The sequence below is a fragment of the Arachis hypogaea genome, chromosome 5 (genome assembly GCF_003086295.3).
Source record: "Arachis hypogaea cultivar Tifrunner chromosome 5, arahy.Tifrunner.gnm2.J5K5, whole genome shotgun sequence".
NCBI classification, from domain to species: domain Eukaryota; kingdom Viridiplantae; phylum Streptophyta; class Magnoliopsida; order Fabales; family Fabaceae; genus Arachis; species Arachis hypogaea.
This window is the reverse complement of record NC_092040.1, coordinates 16,043,834-16,055,715: the sequence shown is the minus strand read 5'-3', so window position 1 is coordinate 16,055,715 and position 11,882 is coordinate 16,043,834. Positions and strand designations below refer to the sequence as shown.

The following is an 11,882-nucleotide window of genomic DNA, read 5'->3' as shown; positions in this document are numbered from 1 at the left end:
TCTTCCTCAGATGAAGCTTCCTTAGTACTGCTTGGTGCATTTTGCATTCCAGACAGACTTTGAGAAATCATATTGACTTGTTGGGTCAATATTTTATTCTGAGCCAATATGGCATTCAGAGTGTCAATCTCAAGAACTCCTTTCTTCTGACTAGTCCCATTGTTCACAGGATTTCTTTCAGAAGTGTACATGAATTGGTTATGTGCAACCATTTCAATCAGTTCTTGAGCTTCAGTAGGCGTCTTCTTCAGATGAAGAGATCCTCCAGAAGAGCTATCCAAGGACATCTTGGACAGTTCAGAGAGACCATCATAGAAAATACCTATGATGCTCCATTCAGAAAGCATATCAGTGGGACACTTTCTGATCAATTGTTTGTATCTTTCCCAAGCTTCATAGAGGGATTCTCCTTCCTTCTGTCTGAAGGTTTGGACTTCCACTCTAAGCTTACTCAATTTTTGAGGTGGAAAGAACTTTGCCAAGAAGGCATTGACTAGCTTTTCCCAAGAGTCCAGGCTTTCTTTAGGTTGAGAATCCAACCATGTTCTAGCTCTGTCTCTTACAGCAAAAGGGAATAGCATCAGTCTGTAGACCTCAGGGTCAACCCCATTAGTCTTGACTGTGTCACAGATTTGCAAGAACTCAGCTAAAAACTGATGAGGATCTTCCAATGGAAGTCCATGGAACTTGCAATTCTGTTGCATTAGAGAAACTAATTGAGGCTTAAGCTCAAAGTTGTTTGCTCCAATGGCAGGGATAGAGACGCTTCTCCCATAGAAGTCGGGAGTAGGTGCAGTAAAGTCACCCAGCACCTTCCTTGCATTGTTGGCATTGTTGTTGTTTTCGGCTGCCATTTGTTCTTCTTCCTTGAAGAGTTCGTCCAGGTGCTCTAAAGAGAGTTGTGCTTTGGCTTCTCTTAGCTTTCTCTTCAAGGTCCTTTCAGGTTCAGGATCAGCCTCAACAAGAATGCCTTTGTCTTTGCTCCTGCTCATAAGAAAGAGAAGGGAACAAGAAAATGTGGAATCCTCTATGTCACAGTATAGAGATTCCTTTAAGTGTCAGAGGGAAAAGAAGAGTGGAAGACAGAAGTGGAAAATTCGAACTTAACAAAGGAGATGAAGTTCGAATTTTGCATTAAGGGAAAGTGTTAGTCCATAAATAGAAGGATGTGAGAAGGAGGGAAGTCATTTTCGAAAATTAAGTGGAAAATTAAAAAAAATATTTTTGAAAAACATTACTTAATTTTCGAAAATGAAAAGGGAAAAGAAATCAAATGATTTTTGAAAAAGATTTTGAAATTAGAAATCAGAAACATTTGATTGAAAACTATTTTGAAAAAGATGTGGTTAAGAAGATATGATTGGTTTTAAAAAGATGTGATTGAGAAGATATGATTTGAAAAACATTTTAAAAAGATTTGATTTGAAAATTAAAAACTTGACTTAACTAGAAAAGATATGATTCAAACATTAAACCTTTCTCAACAGAAAAGGCAACATACTTGAAATGTTGAATCAAATCATTAATTGATAGTAAGTTTCTTTGAAAAAGGAAAGAAGTTAATTTTGAAAAAGATTTGATTGAAAAATTGATTTGAAAAAGATTTGATTTGGAAGAAATTTTGAAAACTTAGAAAAAAATTGATTTGAAAACAAAATCTTCCCCCTTTAGCCATCCTGGCGTTAAACGCCCAGAATGGTATCCATTCTGGCGTTTAACGCCCAAAATGCACCCCTTTTGGGCATTAAACGCCCAACCAGGTACCCTGGCTGGCGTTTAAACGCCAGTCTGTCCTTCTTCACTGGGCGTTTTGAACGCCCAGCTTTTTCTGTGCAATTCCTCTGCTGTATGTTCTGAATCTTTAATTCTCTGTATTATTGACTTGAAAAGACACAAATTAAAAATATTTTTGGATTTTTAATAATAAGGTCAAACCAAAATGCAACAAGAATCAAATAACAATGCATGCAAGACACCAAACTTAGCAGTTTGTATACCACTGACACTAACAAAATGGAAATGCATATGAGACACACAAAACAATCAAGTCAATAGAATTTCAAAGATCAGAGCAAGTAAATCATCAAGAACATCTTGAAGATCACTTAGACATATGAATGCATGCAATTGACACCAAACTTATGATGAGACACTAGACTTAAACAAGAAATATTTTTGGATTTTAAAATTTTGTAAAATTTTTTTTGTGTTTTTTTCGAAAATTAAGTGGAAAAAGATATCAAAATTCTTAATGAGAATTCCAGGAACCAGTGCAATGTTAGTCTAAGACTCCGGTCCAGGAATTAGACATGGCTTCACAGCCAGCCAAGCTTTCAGAGAAAGCTTCGGTCCAAAACACTAGACATGGCCAGAGGCCAGCCAAGCCTTAGCAGATCACTGCTCCAAAAGCAAGATAGATAGAAATCAACAAGCTCTTGTGGTGATAAGTTGAAACCTCGGTCCAATGAGATTAGACATGGCTTCTCAGCCAGCCAGATTTCAACAAATCATCATGAAACTCTAGAACTCATCTTCAAGAATTTCGAAAAAATAAATACCTAATCTAAGCAACAAGATGAACCGTCAGTTGTCCAGCCTGAACAATCCCGGGCAATAACACCAAAACTTGATGTTGCTGCCGGATTTTGGCACTGATGTTACCAAAAGCTTGCTCAAAACTTGAACAATCCCCGGCAACGGCGCCAAAAACCTGGTGTTGTTGCCGGATCTTGGCACTGATGTTACCAAAAGCTTGCTCAAAACTTGAACAATCCCCGGCAACGGCGCCAAAAACTTGGTGCTGTTGCCGGATTTTGGCATTAATGTTACCGGGCAAAAGGCTTGCTCAAAACTAGAACAATCCCCGGCAACGGCGCCAAAAACTTGGTGCGCGAAATTGTGAACATTACTTTTTCACAACTCTCATAATCCCCGGTAATGGCTCCAAAAACGTGGAAGCTCAGTACCATGGCATTACACAACTTCGCACAACTAACCAGCAAGTGCACTGGGTCGTCCAAGTAATAAACCTTACGTGAGTAAGGGTCGATCCCACGGAGATTGTTAGTATTGAAGCAAGCTATGGTCATCTTGTAAATCTTAGTCAGGCAAACTCAAATGGATATAGTGATGAACGAAAATAACACAAAGGTAAAGATAGAGATACTTATGTAATTCATTGGTAGGAACTTCAGATAAGCGTATGAAGACGCCTTCCCTTCCGTCTCTCTGCTTTCCTACTGCCTTCATCCAATTCTTCTTACTCCTTTCCATGGCAAGCTCGTGTAGGGTTTCACTGTTGTCAGCAGCTACCTCCCATCCTCGCAGTGAAAACTAATGCTCATGCACTCTGTCACAGTGCGGCTAATCACCGGTTTGGTTCCCTCCCCTACCGGAATAGAATCACTCTTTTGCGTCTGTCACTAACGCCCAGTAGGTTACAGGTTTGAAGCACGTCACAGTCATTCAATCATTGAATCCTACTCAGAATACCACAGACAAGGTTTAGACCTTCCGGATTCTCTTGAATGCCGCCATCAGGTCCTGCCTATACCACGAAGACTCTGATCTCACGGAATGGTTGGCTCGTTTGTCAGGCGAGCACTCGGTTTTCAGGCGATCAACCATGCATCGTGCAATCAGGAATCCAAGAGATATTCACCAAGCCTCAAATGCTTGTAGAACAAGAGTGGTTGTCAGTCACTTTGTTCATGAGTGAGAATGGTGATGGGCGTCAATCATCACCTTCATCAAGTTGAAGAACAAGTGATATCTTGGAACAAGAACAAGCGGAATTGAATGGAAGAACAATAGTAATTGCATTAATACTCGAGGTACAGCAGAGCTCCACACCTTAATCTATGGTGTGTAGAAGCTCCACCGTTGAAAATACATAAGCATAAGGTCTAGGCATGGCCGAATGGCCAGCCTCCCAATGATCTAAGATAGCATAAAAATGAAGATAGCTACCAAAGTCCTCTTAAGATCTAAAGTGATCAAAAGATCTTCATACAATAGTAAAAGGTCCTACTTATAAGAAACTAGTAGCCTAAGGTGTACAGAAATGAGTAAATGACATAAAAATCCTCTTCCGGGCCCACTTGGTGTGTGCTTGGGCTGAGCAATGAAGCAAATTTCGTGTAGAGACTCTTCTTGGAGTTAAACGCCAGCTTTAGTGCCAGTTTGGGCGTTTAACTCCCATTTGGGTGCCAGTTCCAGCGTTTAACGCTGGAATTTCTTGAGGTGACTTTGAACGCCGGTTTGGGCCATCAAATCTTGGGCAAAGTATGGACTATCATATATTGCTGGAAAGCCCAGGATGTCTACTTTCCAACGCCGTTGAGAGCGCGCCAATTGGGCTTCTGTAGCTCCAGAAAATCCACTTCGAGTGCAGGGAGGTCAGAATCCAACAGCATCTGCAGTCCTTTTTGGTCTCTGAATCAGATTTTTGCTCAGGTCCCTCAATTTCAGCCAGAAAATACCTGAAATCACAGAAAAACACACAAACTCATAGTAAAGTCCAGAAAAGAGAATTTTAACTAAAAACTACTAAAAATATACTAAAAACTAACTATATCATACCAAAAACATACTAAAAACAATGCCAAAAAGTATACAAATTATCCGCTCATCAGTAACACCCGAATAAATTTTTGAACTCCGTTATAGTTAGGATAGGTTGCATAATTAGGCTTTCTTCGACACCATTTGCATGATAAATTTGCTTGGTTGGAACAATGAACTTCCTCCTAGGAAACTAATACTTTAGGGCAAAATCAAGATTTTGGGGCAACCTTGACATTGCCAATTTTGAATAGTTTGGTGCTAAACTTGCTTGAAGATTGTACTTTGGAACATGAATTTTGAGCTAAGAACACAAGCTAGTAAGCTTTGAGCCTTGTTTTGTGGCTACATCTTATAGTCATTTATTCTCATTCTTGTGTGCAATTATTTTCTCTTTATAAGTGTGATCCTTGCTTTGTTTGAGTCTATATGTCCATTATTCCTTGCATTCATGCATTTATATGATTGAGGCCATCATTTCATCTAACTCACTTACCCCAAATAGCCGTACCTTTTATCCCCCTTTGTTAGCCAATTTGAGCCTACGATTAACCCACTTGTTCTTAATTTTAGCACATTACAAGCCTAAAGTGGAAAACAATAAATGTCCTTAATTTGAATCTTTGATTAGCTTAGGCAAGTGTGTGTGAGTATCATTCAAGTGTGGGAATCTTGGGACATTGGGTGAATAAAAGGGTAGTTTTGTATTTTTATTGAAAATATTAGGAATTGGGTACATGCTCATGCATTGATCAAATGTATAGACCTTATGCATTGATGCTCTTGTATAAAAAAAGAAAAGAAAAAAATAGAAAAAGAAAGAAAAAAGAAGAAAAAGAAAGAAAGAAAAAAAAGGGGGGACAAAATGCCCCAAGGCAAAGTGTAGCTCAATAAAATCAATGCATGAGTGTTGTGAAACGAAAAGAGATACATGAGTATGTGAAAGAGTGCAAAATGGGTAGTTAGGCTAGCTTTGAAATTGTATAGGATGTCATAAGTAAGGCGGGAAGCTTAAGCTTATCAAAGATTCAAATCCCACGCTCACTTGACCAAATATGCATCCTACCTTGACCCTAGCCCCATTACAACCTAAAGACAAGACCTCATGATATTTGTACACATGCATGGAATAAATGTTGATTGTTAGATGGAAAACAAATCTTGGAAAGCATGATTAGGAGAAAATTGAGAGAATCAACCCTAAACACTTGAGCGAATAGAGTGTAAACACTTCCGGTGAGGGTTCGAAGGCTCTAATTCTTGTTCCCGACTCTCACGAGCGTTCTTCATGCAAAGTTGCGTATATTGCACTTGATGACTAAAAATTGGTAAGTCCCATGTATTGCCCACTAGCTTGTCCTACATGCTTGAACGTATCTTAGGAAGGTTGATTTGTTCCTAACCAAGTAGATAGTAGCACTAGTCATAGTTGCATTCATGTAAGTAGGTTGCACCTCATGAGTCCTATACCTTTATGATCCTTTGGTTTCTTTTACATTTCTCTAAGCATGAGGACATGCTAGAATCTAAGTATGGGGAGGTTGATAAACCCCAATTTTAGGGTTTATCTTGTATCGATTTCAGGGGTTTTATCGACGATTCCATACGCTTTTCATATGAAAATACACGGTTTTGTGTTTATCCCCTACTTTTTGCCTTATGGATGAAAGCATGCCTATTTTGCACTAAACTAGATACATTTCTATTCTTTTATTGGTGCCATTCGATGCCGTGACCTGTGTGTTAAGTGGTTTCAGGATATAGGGCATGGATGACCCGGAGGAGAAAAGGAAAGTGGGTGCAAAAGAGGGGAGCATGAGAAATTGAGGCTTGGGAACTTCAGCAAGGGCGCGTGCGCGTACTTGGCGCGCCCTCGTGGATTGCGCAGCCAGAAGCCAAAGTCAGAAGTCAAGCCACGAGCCGGCACGTGTAGCGGCTGAGCCATGACCACCATGGACGCGCACGCGTACGTCACGCGTCCGCTCGAATTTCGAGATGGCCCAGTGGCGCGCGCGTACTTTGCGCGAGCGCGCCGATGCTCGAATATGATTTTTTTTTTAAGGGGTCACGTGACCTGGGCATGGAGACAGTTGGAGATCCCACTTTGGGAAAATGCCTTGGTGGGAAAAGCTTAAAAGACCAGGGGTTAAAGGGTTAAGGGACTTTTAGCTCATTTTTACATGTTTCTAGATTTTTCTCCTTGTGGTAGTTACACTCTTGGGTAGAGAGAGAGATCTCAAGCTCTCATTAGGGTTCATCTTCTTCAATTTCTGAATTCTCAATCACTCTTTGGTGAGATCAACTTGCAATTCTCAATTTACTTTGTTCCTATTATAGATCTTCTTCTCTAATCTCAATTAGTGCTTGTAATTGATCAATTCTCATAGATCCTAGATTCAACTTTGTAGTTTTGGATTCTATCAATTTCTTGAGAAGTTCATTTCTATTGTTGCTCTTTGTTAATTATTGTTAATTTCTTGCGTTGAAGTGCTTTTAATTCTAATTTCTTCTCATTCTTATGATGCCAAGGCATCTTAGGCTAGTTTCACTAGCATTTTTCTGTTAGTTTTAGTTGTTTTATGCATTTTCTTGAGCTTAAAGTAACCAAGAATGGTTAAATGAACAACAAAGCAATGAACCATCCAAACAGTATGATTTTGATGCAAATTCCATGAGTTTTTAGTTATATTACTTGAATGCTATGAATGGAAGATTTCTCATGAAATTTTGCAAGACTTTGATGTAGTTGTTTGGATGATTTCAGGGAAGAAGAGGCTAGGCAAGGAAGCAACAAAATCAATAAAGGAAGCTTGAATATCACATGTGGAGTTTAAGCTCCAGTTTAAGCTCCAGTTTAAGCTTAAACTAGAGCTTAAACGCCAAAATCATGAAAGCTGAGGAAAAGCTGAAAGTGGCGTTTAACCTCCAGTTTAACCTTAAACTGGAAGTTAAATGCCAGAAATGAGAAATGCACCAGGGAGCCATTTCCACGTTTAAGCTCCAGTTTAACCTTAAACTGGAGCTTAAACGTGTTCGACCAAAATCCACACTCCAGGGTTGTTTTTTTCATTTCCACGTTTAAGCTCCAGTTTAAGCTTAAACTGGAGCTTAAACGTGTTCGACAATTCCATCCTCCAGGGTGCTTTCTTCATTTCCACGTTTAAGCTTCAGTTTAACCTTAAACTGAAGCTTAAACGTGTTCGACAATTCCACACTCCAGGGTTGCCTTCTTCCATTTCCAAGTTTAAGCTTCAGTTTAACCTTAAACTGAAGCTTAAACGTGTTCGACTACTTTACCCTCCAGGGTTGCTTTCTTCCATTTCCACGTTTAAGCTTCAGTTTAACCTTAAACTGAAGCTTAAACGTGCTTGAATTATACCACCTCCAGGAGTGTCCAACGTTTAAGTTGCAGTTTAAGCTTAAACTGCAACTTAAACGCCACTAATTGAAAAGGTTTCTGGGCCAAAGATATTGCAGTTTAAGTTAGCATTTGAGCACAAACATTAACTTAAATGTACTCTGGTATGAAACCCAATTGAATATCATGGTTTATGGGATTGGGCCTGAAGAATTGATGAGTCTGGAATTTCGATTTGTTGAGTCATGTGTCATTACTTGATTATCACTAAGTTGGCTCAATGAATGTCACAGAATTGGATCAGCAGCCTCATCAGGATTATGGATCATAAACCCAAAGCAAAAGGAAATCAAGGAAAGGCCTCAAAGCCCAAGAAGCACAACAGAAGCTCATTTTAGAAAGTGTATAAATAGGATAGAATTTAAGTTAAAAGGGATCGGGACTAGAGACTTTGGGATGATTTTTTTTAGTTTTACTTTGTGTAATTGAATTCAGAGCTATGACTCACTAAACCCCTTTCATTGGGTTAGGGAGCTCTATTGTAATTCAATGAATCAATAATACTTTTTATCTTCTTCTTCAATCTTTTCTCTTGAATTTTGTTAGAAAGCTTCTCGATCTAATTCCATTGGTTAGTTGTCTTGGGAAAGAAACTATCCATAATTGGAATCCATCGGAACCTTGGGAAAGGAATAGAGGATTCATGCTAGAGAAGCTTTCTCACAGTGAATTGGATTGGGGTTTGGATGGATATTGTGACATGTAATCCTACCAAATTGTGGTTCATGAAACTGTGTGGTATAATCAGTGATCGAGCATCATCTCTTCTTATGAACATTTAAACCAAGGGATTGGGAATTTGTTTGTTTTTAGAGAGAATTGGTGAGCCAAGGGATTGGGATCCAATCATATAAGATTGCCAAGCAAAATTCAATGAATGCATTGGTTGAGGAAGGGATAAAAAATGTTTTGATTCGGAGATCTCAATATCTCCTAAAACCCAATGAATTCCCCATTTCTGATCTACACTTTCTCTTTACACTCTGCAATTAAATTCATGCAATCACCCCCATCCCCTTTTAATTTCAGCAATTTAGCTTCTCGCTCTTTAATTCATGCAATTTAAGATTCCGCAATTCTCATCTAAATCTTGATTCCGCTCAACTAGAACAAACTTCTAATCCGAATTGCTCATTCAACCAATCCTTGTGGGATTCGACCTCACTCTATTGTGAGTTTTTACTTGACGATAACCGGTGCACTTGCCGGAAGGAATTTTTGCCGATTGTGCAATTTCCTAAATCGTAGCTATCAAGTTTATGGCTATCAAGTTTATAGTGCCGTTGCCGGGGATTGGTTTTCGATTGACAATTCTCAAATTGGAAGTTAACTAGATTGAGCATTTTTCTTATTTTGTTAATTCAGTTCAAGTTACTTGTTGAATTTTAATTTCTGCACTCTGTTACTTGCTTTCTTTCTTTATGTCTTTAAATTCAAGCAACTAACTCACTGACCCACTAACTATTTGAATTAATTCCTCAACTGCTCTAACCATACTCTTCCATTAACCAAGAGTATTTCACTTGTTTGTTGCCTGTGCTGTGTTCTTGTATGACAGGTAGGAGAGGAGAGACATCAACTCCTCCATATACCGAACCAGAGAGGACCCTTCATAAACTTAGAAGGGAAGCAAGAAAGAAGAGAGTACTGGGAGAAGAAGAATCTGAAGGAGAATTTGAGGACAATTTTGAGGAAGCTCTAGATCTCAACATGGATAGAGAAGTTCACAACCATGAGAGAGCTGATGGAAACAATGCCATTCCCGAGAGGAGGGTTTTTGGTTCATACATAAACCCAACCTCTGGGAATTGTGGTAGCAGCATTCAGAAACCACCCATTCAAGCCAACAATTTTGAACTCAAACCACAGCTAATATCACTGGTGGAGGATCATTGTTCATTTGGTGGGAGTGCTAATGAAGACCCAAACCAACATCTCACAAAATTCCTGAGAATTTGCGACACTATGAAGTCTAATGGAGTCCAGGAAGATGCCTATAAACTGCTCTTGTTCCCATTTTCACTTAGGGACAAGGCAGCTAAGTGGCTGGAATCATTTCCAAGGGGGAGCCTAACAACCTGGGATGAGGTGGAAAGCAAGTTTCTGGCACGTTTCTACCCCCCACAAAAGGTCAATAGGCTTCGATCTGAGGTTCAGACTTTTAGACAACAAGATGGTGAAACTCTCTACGAGGCATGGGATAGGTTCAAGGATTTGACAAGGAAGTGCCCACCAGACATGTTCCATGACTGGGTGCAATTGCATATTTTCTATGATGGACTTTCTTATGAATCAAGGAAGGCTGTAGACCATTCATCAGGAGGTTCATTGAACAGGAAGAAGACTGTGGAAGAAGCCATTGAAGTGATTGAGACAGTGGCTGAGAATGAGTACTACTATGCTTCAGAGAGACACAACACTAAGGGAGTCATGGCGCTGAACCATGTTGATACAATTCTAGCCCAAAACAAGGTGTTTGCCAAGCAACTAGAAGAGCTCACCAGGAAATTAGAAACAAATCAAGTGGCTGCAATACACACACAAGATCAAGAGGAAGTAAGCATTGAAGGAGGTGATTGGGAAGAGGCCAACTATGTGGGAAATCAACAAAGGCAACCATATGATCCGCATTCCAACACTTACAACCCAGGCTAGAAAAACCACCCAAACTTTGGGTGGGGAAACCAGCAAACCCAACCACAAAACCACAAAACTTACAACCCCAACCAACATAACAATTTCACATACCAAAACTCCAACCAAAGATCATACCAAGCCACACAAAACACTTACTCCCAACCACCATATCATGGCCAAGATAATCAACCTGCCCAACCTAATCCGAACCAACAATTTCAAGATCAATTAAACAGGATAGAAGGAATGCTTGCAAACATGGGTCAGGACATAAGTGAGTTGAAAAGCTTTAGGGATGATGTGAGATCTACCTTAAGGAACCATGGTGAAAAACTCAAGAGGATGGAGTCTCGAGTAGGAGAGCTATCTCAACAGGCCCCCAAGTCAACTGCAGTGTTCCCTAGTGACACAGAAAAGAATCCTAAAGGGGAACAAAAGGGAGTGAAATGGGAAGAATGCAAGGCCATCACCATATTGAAGGAAGTCTCAGAAGAAGAAGGAATCAGACCCTCAGAACAGGAGCCAGAAATCTTGAAGGAAGGTGTGGAAGAAGCTAAGCAGGAAAGTGAAACTGAGCAAGCCAAGGAACTGCAAAATAAAGGCATGCTGGAAACATACCAACCAAAAGCACCATTTCCTCAGAGGTTAGGAGGAGGTGAAAAAGGGAAAACATATTCAAGGTTTTTAGAGACATTTAAGTCTCTCCAGATCAATATTCCCTTTCTTGAGATTCTCCAGCAGATGCCTACACATATCAAGTATTTGAAGGAATTGCTGAGCAAGAAAAGAGTTTTGAAGGGAGGACAAACTGTAATAATGAACAAAGAATGCAGTGCCCTCATCAAGAAGGACATAGTCTCTAAGAAAACAGACCCAGGAAGTTTTCATATCCCCTGCATCATAGGGGAAACAAAAATTGACAGAGGATTCTGTGATCTAGGAGCTAGCATAAATGTGATGCCTCTGACTCTTATGAAGAGGCTACAACTGAATGAGGTGAGATCCACTGATGTAATCATACAACTGGCTGACAAAACTCAGAAGTAAGCTGAAGGGGTAGTTGAGAATGTGCTGGTGAAAGTGGGAAATTATTTCTTCCCCACAGACTTTGTCATTTTGGATATGGAGGAAAGCTACCTACATCCTATCATTCTTGGAAGGCTATTTCTAGCCACTGCTAGAGCGCTCATAGATGTAGAACAAGGAGAGCTAATTTTGAGAATACATGATGAACAGCTCATTTTCCATGTTTTCAAACCTGCAT

General features: G+C 39.7%; 2 non-coding genes across 2 annotated transcripts; one reads left to right on the top strand and one right to left on the bottom strand.

Annotated features, from left to right (window-relative positions):
- The first annotated feature begins 341 nt into the window (after window positions 1-341).
- LOC112804552 (small nucleolar RNA R71) lies at window positions 342-449 on the top strand. Its single transcript, XR_003203163.1, has one exon. It is a non-coding gene; the product is annotated as a small nucleolar RNA R71 (small nucleolar RNA).
- Window positions 450-10,117: 9,668 nt separating this feature from the next.
- LOC112804683 (small nucleolar RNA R71) lies at window positions 10,118-10,221 on the bottom strand. Its single transcript, XR_003203296.1, has one exon. It is a non-coding gene; the product is annotated as a small nucleolar RNA R71 (small nucleolar RNA).
- Between the last annotated feature and the right edge of the window lie 1,661 nt (window positions 10,222-11,882).